The following is a 12,145-nucleotide window of genomic DNA, read 5'->3' on the forward strand; positions in this document are numbered from 1 at the left end:
ATTCTCTAGTGGAAGTTTTCTTACTCTTGTGAAATAATGTCTTTCCCTCTGGGGGGAGGGGGTGGAATCACTCTGCCAGAATAGTGCGGACCACTCCCAGTGAGAGAAAGATGCTGCTCTTAGCCTCACTGGATGCATTGGCATCCTGAACAGTCCATGGCAGGCTGCTCAATCTGCTGATCCATCCCAGGCCACCTGACAAAGCTTGGAGCCGATGCTTTCATGGCTGACATATAGCTCCTCTAGTGCTTTAGCTCTCAGCCTTGATGGCATAACAACTCTAATCTCCACGTAAGACAACCCCCCCCCCCCCCCATCAAGGGCAAGTTCAATCTGGCGCTGATAAGGAAAAAGGGGGATCCGAGTTTCTGCTGCTCATTTCACCAATTGTGGGTTGCCATGTAGGCCTTAGGCAGTGTGGTGTCTTTTCCGGTTTCCCTTTCGATTATCGATGCCATAATAGGGAGATTTTAAATTTGCATTGGGGAGAATATGTCAAGAGGGGTGTCCTCTTCTGTAAATTTTTTAGGTATTTCCTTTCCAAGGCCTTCCATGATTAGTTGTACTCTTGAATTTGATCTTGTTGTTGTGGCCTCCAAGAAACAAGCCAATCACTTCATCTGTGCTGCTGCTGTTAGCGGAACACCCTTCTGTGGATTGAAAATGGACACTAGTGGCTGATGATCAGCAATGAGGGTAAACTATCTGCTATACAAGTACTTGTTGAAACATTCTACACCCCAAACTAGACTTAAAGTCTCTGGGTCAATCTGTGCATATTGTTTCTCAGCAGTGGTAAGGGAACATGATACAAAGGCCCTGGGGCGCTCACTTTCATCACTCAAAGCATGTGGCGTGACTGCGCCTGTACCATAAGGTGAGGCGTGACCAACCATCTTCACTGGATGATATGATTGCAGTGTCTGACGTCACCATATCCTTTATCTTTTGTAAAACTACCTTACACTGCTTTGTCTATTGTCGTTTCTTCCCTATCTGTAGTAATGAGTCCAAGTGGTGGAGCATATTAGCCACATTTAGCAGGTACCTGTTATAGTAATGAAATCCTAGAAAGGGCCTCAACTGTGACACGTCCTTTGGCCTTAAGGCATCCACCACTGCATGAATATTCTCAGCACATTTGTGTAATCCTTGTGCGTCAGTGGGGTGATCACGGTAAGAAATGTTTGGTTTAAAGAATTCACGCTTGTTGCATTTAGCTCTGAGCCCATAATCTTCTAATCTCTTTTACACTATCTTGAAATTTTGGAAATGTTCCTTGTCATCCTTACTGGTAGCAATGATGTCATCCAGGTAACACTGTGTGCTTGAGCACCTGGCGACAGCAGGTCTATAGCTTTTTGCCAGAGTACAGGTGCAGATGTTGCTCCTGACATTAGCCTATTATAAAATCCCTTTGTGAGTGTTTATGGTCAGAAACACTTTGGACTTCTTCCATCTTCTTCTGTAGGTCAGCCTCAGCGAAGGCCACTTTGGTGAAGTGTTTTTCTCCAGAAATGTTTGCAAAGACATCCACTATACAGGGCAGATGGCATTGATCTACTTTCAGTACAGGGTGGATGGTGACCTTAAGATGACCACAGATCCTGACCAACCCATTCTTCTTGGCTAATGAGACCATTGGAATTGCCCATAAACTCCACTCAACTTTGGATAGAATTCCTTCCACCTCTATGTGATCTAGCTCACTGGCTATTTTGTCATGGATGGTATAAGGAACTGGACGGGCTTTGTAAAACTTGGGTGTGACATTTTCATTTAACACTATTTTACCCTTGGTATGTTTGAGCTTTCCAATGCCATTCTTAAACACCACTGTGACATCATCCAGTACCACTCTTAATTTGTTTTCAGTTGACTCTTTTGTCGGGGATGTGGCATGCAAATTGTGGTTGTCTCAGCCAATCATGTCTCCACAATGCTGACTCTCCTGTTTTTACCACATATAAGTTAAATGTGGCTTGTTGACTGTTGTATTTCACTGTTACAAGTGTCATTCCCACTTTTCTCCAGTATAAGTTCTTAGTTGGATATCTGCAGGCTTCAGTTCAGTATCTTTGAAATGCTGTTCAAACTCATTTTCTGGAATGACTGAAGCAGCCTAGCCAATGCCCAATTTCATTTTACTTAATTTCTAAATGAACTAACCAATCTCTCCGTGCATCATTAAGCCCATTACTAAACTTACAATGCTCAGACAATTTCTTCATTTCAGCCACATAAATTGAAGTGGACTCCACTGCCTTTTGATTCCACGTATAAAACCGAAAGCATTCTGCAAACAACAATGGCTTTGGTTCTAAATGTCTCTGCTTTACATTTTGACTGGTTTGGTTGAAGCAGTCAAACTTCCAAGTAAACCATATGCTTTTCTATCTAATACACTGGCACTCATGTTTCATTGGCTATTTCACTTACTTCAAAATACTGCTTAATTTGTTCAGTGTACATATTCCAGTTATGTTGTGGGCAACCAAACACTTTCCAATGTAGCTTGCCATTTCTGCTTTTCTAAATTTATTATTAATACAGTATCACCCAGTACTTACTGTCCATGAAGCCATAACCTTAATCGGTTTACACCTTTTTTTTACTCAACTATCTTTCTCTGCCCCTTCCAAAGGAAAAAAAACATGCTGCATATATGTTTAACTCAAATGTTGCTTTCTCTGCTGCTGAAGAAAGAACATTCTGCATTTCTTTTTGACTCAGATGTCTCGCTAGATAGTCATCTCAGATTCATTTTAAGACTTACTCGTCACCACTGTTATATTTGTAACTCCAAAATATAAAACTAATTGAAAGAAAAACACTGCACTGGGGATAACTCATGTATGTTTAGGTTTTAACTTTAATGAGGCATGCACTGAAGACGTGGTAGTGTGATGACATATGTCATTCACGTACTATTACATATAGCCCATAATGAGTTATGTGAACAATAAAGAATGTTTAATCAAACAATATGTTTATAATATTACTCAAGTATTACTGAAATATTAAATACACAATGGTAGGTATGAGAAAAGGGCATGACCTGGGTGATGGGGTCCTTAATGACGGATGCTGTCTGTTTGAAGCATCGCCTTTTGTAGCTGTCCTGGATACTGGGGAGCCTAGTGCTATTGATGGAGGGGACTGAGTTTACAACTTTCTGAGCTTTTTTATGATCCCGAGCAGTGGCCCCTCCATGCCAGACAATAATACAACCAGCTAAAATGCTCTCTACAGTAGAAATTTGTGTATGCCTTTGGTGACATACCAATTCTCCTCAAACTCCTAATGAAATATTGCTGCTGTCATGCCTTCTTTCTACATAATATATTCAACATGTTGAGCCCAGGATAGAACCTCAGAATGTTGACACCCAGCAACTTGAAACTGCTCACCCATTTCACTTCTGATCCCTTGATGAGGATGAATGTGTGTTTCCTCAAATTCCCTTTCTCAAAGTCCACAATCACAGTGAGGTTGCATCTGCTGTTGATCTATTCTGGCAATAGAGAAATTGCAGTGGGTCCAGGTTGTTGCTTAGGCAGAAATTGATTCTAGCCATGGACTACAATCAATGGACTTCATCACAGTAGATGTGAGTGATGGTCATTGAGGCAGCTCACCCAGCTCTTTTTGGGCGCTGGTATGATTGTCACCCTTTTGAAGCAGGTAGGAACCTCCAACTGTAACAGTAAAAGTTTGAAGATGTCCTTGAACACTCCCGGCTGTTGGTTGGCACAGTTTTTCAGAGCCCCATCAGATACTCCATCAGGTTCTGACCTCTTACAAGGTTAACCCTCTTGAAATATGTTTCGATGTCAGCCTCCATGACAGAGATCGGGAGTTCGCACAGGTGTAGTTTCAAAGCATGCATGAGAAGTGTTAAGCTCAGCTGGGAGTGAAGCATCACAGCCAGTCATAAGATTAGGTTTTGCTTTGTAAGTTGGCTGCAATGCTGATGTGCATCGTATTCAGTCTCTAACCTCAATTTACCTTCTGTAGGTTGTATCTGGACCTCTTATATATTTCTGAATCAGCGGTCTTGAAAGCCACAGATCTGGACCTCACTAGACTACAAATCCTCTGGTTCATCCATGGCGTATACATACTAGCATACTAAAAATATCAAGATTCTTTGTATTTAATGAGATTGAAATGATGCCCTATCTCAAGAGTGAATGCATGCATAAAAAAGAGAATATTACATATGGGAAAAAAATGGACTAAAACGAGTTTCTTCACATTTTCTGATATCATAATCTTTTAAGGAATTCAGTAATCAGGCATTTTATATATTGATTTATTAGCACTGTGAATTTTATTTAACCATTGCGAGAATTCTACTTGTTCTGAACTATCCTGGCCATTTCTGTGCTTCTGTTGTTTAGTCATGTGCTCTGCTCTGTGACTTTTGCCCTAGATGTATTGTGTCAGGCTCCTAATTCATCTTCTCACAAGAATTTTAAATGGATCAAAGGAAATAATATATTTGGAAATGTGGAAACTATATATCCTTGTGTGAGCTCATTATACGAGTTCTTTTTATACTGTGACACTGAGATGTCATTTATGATTGCAAATGTGTCAGCTTAGTTTTGAAAGGTGAATAGAATGTGCAGGGAGATTTTGTTAGCTATTGAAAGGTGACTAGAGATTCTCCCAATTCTTTTTTCTACAGCTACACCATAATCTCTCTGAGGCAATAGACTGATCATTTGCAATGGTGAAATATGTTCTACAGGTTTTATTAAAATGGCTTTCAGATGTATATATCTTGCCATAAGAAGGTGATCAAAAATTTTGCAAAAACAGTGAGGAGGACTAAATAGTATTTAAGTTACTTTATTTATAATCGTCAAAATGCAACTTTCTCATTTGCGTGCACAAAATTTCTTAGAAACTTGCATAGGAATACATTTATCATTGGTTTTGCAAAGTAACTTGTATAAGAATAGATATCTCATTAAGTTTGCAGAAGAGTATATTTTCACTGGGTCATTTGCAATGAGAATAATAATTGGAAAAGTCTTAATAGTCAACATTAATGAAGGTGCAATCAAAGAAAATATTATAACTGTATGAAGTGTGCATTATTGCAATAGTTCAAAATCAATAAAACTTTGCCTTTTTAAACTATGTTTTTTTCTTTCTTCTTCTATATCCTGTCATCTATTCTTCTATATCTTGTCTGGTTCTGTTTTGACTATGTGTGTGATCTGTCTCAGTATTTTGTGGAGCAGCAGGAGAGAACACATTCTGGCAGAGTAAATTTAGAGCTGTAGGTGGTCAGGGAGAGAGAACTGGTTAGGACAAAGGCTAGAGCTAGTTGGGGGAGGGTCTCCAAGGGGACATAGAACATCTACTTGAGTAGGAGGCAGAGTAAAACACTGAACAATCAGATACAACAGGGAGCAGGTGGAAACCTGTACAAAGATAGGAACCTGGAAACAAAAGACATTTTGCAGAAATGAATTAAGTAGATCAAATAAAGGCAATACATTCACGTTTGTAAGTTGATTGTTAATATAGTAATATGGATGTGAACCGTCTGTTTTCCATGAACTAAAGACGACAAGTTTTTATGGCAATAAACCATGAACAAGGTGCAATGATTAATTTAGTTACTAAATGACCTTGTGTGAGTAAATTTGGTGATTGATTTATTGTATGCAAAGTATTTGATTTGAACTATATTCAGTCAGAAGATCTAAGATTACTTAAAATGTCTTTATATGTATTTCCAGTATATTTGAAAAACAAACAACTTTACAAAGATAAAAGAACATCTATCTTAAACTAAAATGGTTGTGCAAACAAACTGTTTGAGCTGGAACACACTGGGAAAAGATTTTGCTTATTGGCCTGTCTACAAATAGGCCTGAGATTTTACAACCTGCCCATAAATTCTCATGCTATCTACAGCTGTACAAGTGTTCTTAAGCAATGTGGACTGGTAGCTATCAGAGTAACAGCATTTGCAATGATGATCTCTGCCGGTAAATACTGTGTAATTTTTCCTTCTGGCTCAATGTTATTTTTCAAAACAAGCAAGCCAGCTGTCAAATATTGCAACAAAATTTAATCTCTTTCCTGCTCAGTCAATCTCATGGTTTAAAGGACATTGATTGAAAAATGAATGACAGCATAACAGATCAATTGAGCAGATTAAACCTCATAACCATGTTTCTCTTCCCTCTATAGCTTGCAAACTCATTGGAAACTTGTTCTGAAGAAATTTATTGTCGTTGAATAGTGGAAATTGATAGCCAAACTGAAGTTAAATTTTGTGGGAATATCTCCTTGAAATCATCTTGCATTATTTATAATTATGTAACTGACTTATTCTCCCCTTGCTTATTTTAATCTCTATTGAAGTTACATACTTGCCACGATGTGAAACCTAGCATTACTAATTCAAAATGTGTGGTTTATTTAATTTTCCATTTTTCTGTCTTTACCCTGTAGAGGTGCTACTTTTGTAGTTGACTTTTTTTTAAAAAAAGCACTTAAATGTTTTTCAACAGTAGTGCACGGCTCTTTTTGAAGGAGATCACGTTGACAACCTGAGGCCATTAGCATGAGTCTCGAAGTCCCAGGCTTCCTGAGAGGTCCTGCTCACTGTCATTCTGATGGTGTTCCTTGATGTCAGTGTCAGACAGCTAACTTCCTGCAGCTGCACTGGGAAGTCTGGGCTCTGTATCCTCATCAGGTTAGACCTGGTGAAAATCCAATGCCTCCATTCATTTCAATGAAGATAAACACCTCTGAGGAAAGTTGCAAGAATTTATTTTTTAAATTTATTGAGTCAATTTAAATATATAACAGTCGATTCAAAAGTATTTAATTACTTTTTAGAGTTTTCTAATACTTTAATCTCTTTGAGTTTTAGAAGAAATGCTTGATAAGTGATTAATTTTTACTTATTGTAGATTTCTAAGATTTATAAATTTCGGACACATTTAATCAAAAACAAGAGAAAATCTGCAGATGCTGGAAATCCAAGCAGCACACACAAAATGCTGGAGGAACTCAGGAAAAGAGTACAGTTGACATTTCGGGCCGAAACTCTTTGGCAGGACTGCTGAAGGTTTTGGCCTGAAACGCCAAATGGCTATTGTTTGGGAGGTTGCTTTTGGAAGAGTTGATGTAAGTAACTAGAGGGCATATTGTAGATAGTACATGCTGCAGTTACCATGTGAAATGAATAAATGTTGATGTTGGTTGATGAGGTAGGAGCCAGAGGTTGTTTTGTCCAAGATGGTGTCCAAGTTCATGACAATTATCCAGGTAAACGGGGATTACCATGTTCAATATAACCTAAAGACTAAACAAATTCTCTTACACCTACCAAGGAATCACTCGTATTGAGGTAGCAGGTAAAATTCCTTACCTCTCACTCCATGTCCATTCTCAGCATTCAGGCATCAGATTCACCTAATGCCTAATGCTGGATGGATCTGCTCTGGAGCACTCTCAATTGACCTACTATTCCAAAGGTGTTGTACTGAGCAAGAGGTTGTATGAGCCACTATCTGATGTCCAGTACATTCCATAATATTGTGTTGTAGTGTCAGGATCATATATCTGGGAAAATCTGCAGTGAATACATCAGCCATCTGTGGAACCATGGCCATCAATGCGCTCCCACCCATTGTCTGATACTATACCACCTTAGATCTACACCTACTGGTCTGCATTCATAGAAAGGCGGTAACTTCTTAAGATTTCCCTTTTAGTTGAATTTGTAGGAACAGCTTTGAATGACTAACTCTCCCTAGCTGACACTCTTTTGTAAAAAGTTACTGACTTCTCCCAGACGCCATCCTCCAGTCATGCAGTTCTGTTTGGGTGAGCACCGTCTTGGGGTATGCATCCCCACTTACTAAGATGCTGGACCAATGTTTCAGCAGCACTGGGACAAGTTTAATTGTTCACTCAAACTCAAAATCAATTAACCAAATATATTTTTGTCACAAGAAGATAACGCCATCCATGCGGCCGTTATCTGGATGGAACCAGAATGCTTGCTAAATATTGTGTTTGCCTTTCACCAATGTGGCACTATTACAGCTCAAGGCTTCTGGGAATTCTGAGTTCATTTCCAGGGCCCTTCTGTAAGCGGTCTCTGTTCATCCTCCCTAAGGAATGTGCGGCTTTTTTTCTGGGACCTCCAGTTTCCTCCTAGTTTCCAAAGATATACTGCGTAGGTTAATTGGTGATACACCCAAACAGTAGGTATTAGGTGAATCCGATGCCTGAATTCTGAGAATGGATATGAAGTGAAAGCTTGAGGGATTTTGCCTGCCGTCTCAAGCTTTCCACTGATTCCTCGGTAGATGTAAGGAACCAGTGCCACACCTGCCTCTACACCTCCTCCCTCATATAGCATTCAGGGCCCTAAAACAGCGCTTCCAGGTGAGGTGACACTTCACTTCTGAATCTGTTGGGTCATCTACTGTATCTGTTGCTTTCGGTACTCCCAGTATGGCCACCTGTATGTCAGTGAGACCTGAGGAAGGTTAGGAAACTGCCTCGCCGAGCACCTACCCTCCGTCTGTCAGAAAAAGCAGGATCTCCCGATGTCCACCCATTTCAATTCGACTTCCCACTCCCGTTCTGACATGTCAGTCTGTGGCTTCCTCTGCTGTCGCAATGAGCCTGCGCTCAAGTTAGAGGAGCAACATCTTATATTCCATTTGGGTAGCCTCCAGCCTGATGGTATGAACATTGATTTCTTAAAATTCCACCTTTCTGCTCCTTCACCACCCCAATTTCCATTTCTCTTACTTTATCTCCTAACCTGCCCATCCCCTCCCTCTGGTGGTCCTCATATCTTCCCTTTCTTCCATGACCTTCTGTTCTCTCCTATCAGATTCTCACTTGTCCAGTCCTTTACCTCTTTCACCAATCAACTTCCCAGCTCTTTGCTTCACTACTCCCCCAATTCAGATTGCACCTATTACCTACTACTATATACTTCCTCCCTTCCCAACACCACCTTACTCTGATTTCTCTTTTTTCCTAGTCCTGATGAGGGTCTCGGCCCAAAATGTCGACTGTTTACTCTTTTCCATAGATGCCACTAGCCTGCTGAGTTCCTCCAGCATTTTGTGTGTATTACTTGAGTTTCCAGCATCTGCAGATTTTCTCTTGTTTGAGAAACAAGAGAATTATTGATTAATTATTGATTGTAAAATTGTGTGGGAACTTGCGTCTTGCTAGACATGTGCTCCTGAACATTAAAGCAAGATTCTAAAAGGGTAATTGAGATTTGTGTTATTTACCTTTTAACTCTCTCCTGTTTGTATTCAATTAATGATAGTAGAGGGATCATAATATTATCAATTCTATTATCAAAAACAAACTTAATCATTACTCCTTTGTGTGTACCCGCTCAATGAATTTTATATGTTTGAGCACATTCCAGAGTTTAAGTATTTGTTTAATTCATCTTTCAGGTACATCTAATTTACACCAGTTATTACATCAGTAGAGATTTCATATTTTATTAGACTTATTCATTTGATTTTGGTCTAATGAACTATGTCTCTCACCTTTCTGTATTCTGCAATACGTTTTTATTGATACAGGGGGTCAACATATGGGCAAGTGAAATCTGTCTCTTCACATCAATTAAGTTTCTAGAAAATTGTGCAATTTCCTCAGAAATAATCTTTGAGTTTACAAATATCTTTTAGTAATACATTTTTTCCTTACAACCAGGAATTATTTCCTTTAAGTATTTCTTATTCCTGTTATGATATTTGTGCTTCATTTGATATGTTCTTCTCAGGATCTGCACTTTTCTGGCTAAATCATTCCCTAATATTTCTTGCGTGAAGTAATTCAATTTGTACTGCATTATAAATGAGAAAAAAAAAAATTCCTGCGTGTTTTGTTCTACCTTGATAAACGTTATATGCATGTGAAACCTGGTGGTGAATGACAACAGCCTATTTGAGGTAGGGGGTTTGAGCTGTGCCTAATCTTGTTCTTATCTGACATACACACACAGACACTTCAAGGAGAGGTTATTGGCTGGTGATCAGAAGCAAGAGATCCAGCTGACCTTCCATTTCCCTTCCTTAACTGAGGGCCATGAGGCTAATTGTAGTGTCTCTGTCAGCATCTTAAATGACATCAGTTAATTCAATACGAAGCTTGGGGCATGGGAAACATGACTCATTTATAGAGTCGTTGATAATCTCATTGAAGCATCAAGTTAGCAAAGCCTCATTTTAAGGCTTTGCATTTGCAAAGAAAGCCATTCAGAGACCCTTATAGTAAATTAACTGGCTTTCACTTTAATTGATTTCACGGAGTCATAGGGCTGTTTTAGCGAGCAAGGAGGCCATTTGGCCCACCAACTCAATAGTACCCCTCTGCAAGGCCATCTGAGTTTATCCAGTTTCTCGCTCTTTGTAGGCCTGAAGTAGTTTTTTCTTTGATCATATATTCAAACGGAGATGACTGAATGATCTTTCACACCGTTTCAGGCAAGCTGCCCTCAAGGGTCAAAGAAACAGGCTCCCAGAAAGAATTTGGAAATAGGCATGATGGAATTTCTGACAGCCATCGTAGAATTCATGGGCAGGATGCCTTCCTTTAATGTCATAAAATGTACAAATCTCTTTGTTCTTTTGTCAATCACAATAAATCTTTCCAAACATTACATGTGTGCCAGTTGTTTTTTTTTTATTTGCTATTTTAAATGAATGCATGTTAAAGAAGTACCACTAAAGAAGGAGCAAACAGGAGCAGGCGAAATATTCTGCCCACCACAATTCCCAAGGAGATGTTGGATTGTGTGTAATTAGACACTAAATGAGGGTCAATTGTCACAAATAAAAAAACACGACATGCTGGCAGAACTCAGCAGGCCAGACAGCATCTATGGGAGGAGATAATAACGACATTTCAGGACGAAACCCTTCATCAGGAGTGAAATAACATGGGATGGTCGAGGGGGGATAAAAAGTGGTGGGAGGGGTAAAGTAGAGAGCTGGGAAGTGATAGGCAGGAGGGAAATGGGCTGGGGGAAGGTGGAGAATTATGGGAAATAAAAGAGAAAGAAAGGTAGGGCTGGGGGGAGAGATTATAGTGAGGGGGGAAAAAGAGAGAGATGTTCATGCCGGCAGGTAGGAGGCTACCTAGGCGGGAGATAAGGTATTGTTCCATCGACCTGCGTGTGGCCTCATCTTGACGGTAGAGGAGGCCATGGACAGACATGTCAGAGTGGGAGTGGTCTGTGGAATTGAAGTGTGTGACCACAGGGAGATCCCGCCACTGCTGGAGGACCGAGCGCCGGTGTTCGGTGAAACGGTCTCCCAGTCTGCGACGGGTCTCCCCAGTGTATAAATGGCCACACCGGGAGCACCAGATACAGTATATCATGCCTAGGTAGCCTCCTTCCTGCCGGCATGAACATCCAACTCACTGACCTCCGTTGATACCCCTGCCCCGCACCCTTACCCCCATCCCTATCTATTATTTTAGTCTCGTTCTCTTTCTCTCTTTTCCCCCCTCACTATAATCTCTCCCCCCAGCCCTACCTTTCTTTCTCTTTTATTTCCCATAATTCTCCACCTTCCCCCCTAGCCCATTTCCCTCCAGCCTATCACTTCCCAGCTCTCTACTTCATCCCTCCCCCCACTTCTTATCCCCCCTCGACCATCCCATGTTACTTCACTCCTGATGAAGGGTTTCAGCCCGAAACGTCATTATTACCTCCTCCCATAGATGCTGTCTGGCCTGCTGAGTTCTGCCAGCATTTTGTGTTTTTTATTTATTTCCAGCATCTGCAGATTCACTCGTGTTGCCAATTGTCACAACAATGATTTCAGCAGCACAGTATAGACGGCAATTGCTCTCGTGAATATGCACGTGTCAGCTAATTATTATTTCTTTGTGACAGTATTTAACTCCATTCATTCCATAGTAGTATTTTTCGAGACTTGGACACGGCAATGCTTCACTGCCTGCATTCCGCCTTGCCTGAGAAATTGGACTGTCGAGTCTACTGACTCTGAAGACTGGCCGTATTTGTTTTATTCTTAGTTGTTCTTTTCAGTCGCCATGTATGCTTCATTTACCATTTGAGAGTTTTAGTCAATGGCCCCGTTTGGCCTAG

Source organism: Hypanus sabinus, chromosome 19, assembly GCF_030144855.1.
Source record: "Hypanus sabinus isolate sHypSab1 chromosome 19, sHypSab1.hap1, whole genome shotgun sequence".
In the NCBI taxonomy this organism is placed as follows: domain Eukaryota; kingdom Metazoa; phylum Chordata; class Chondrichthyes; order Myliobatiformes; family Dasyatidae; genus Hypanus; species Hypanus sabinus.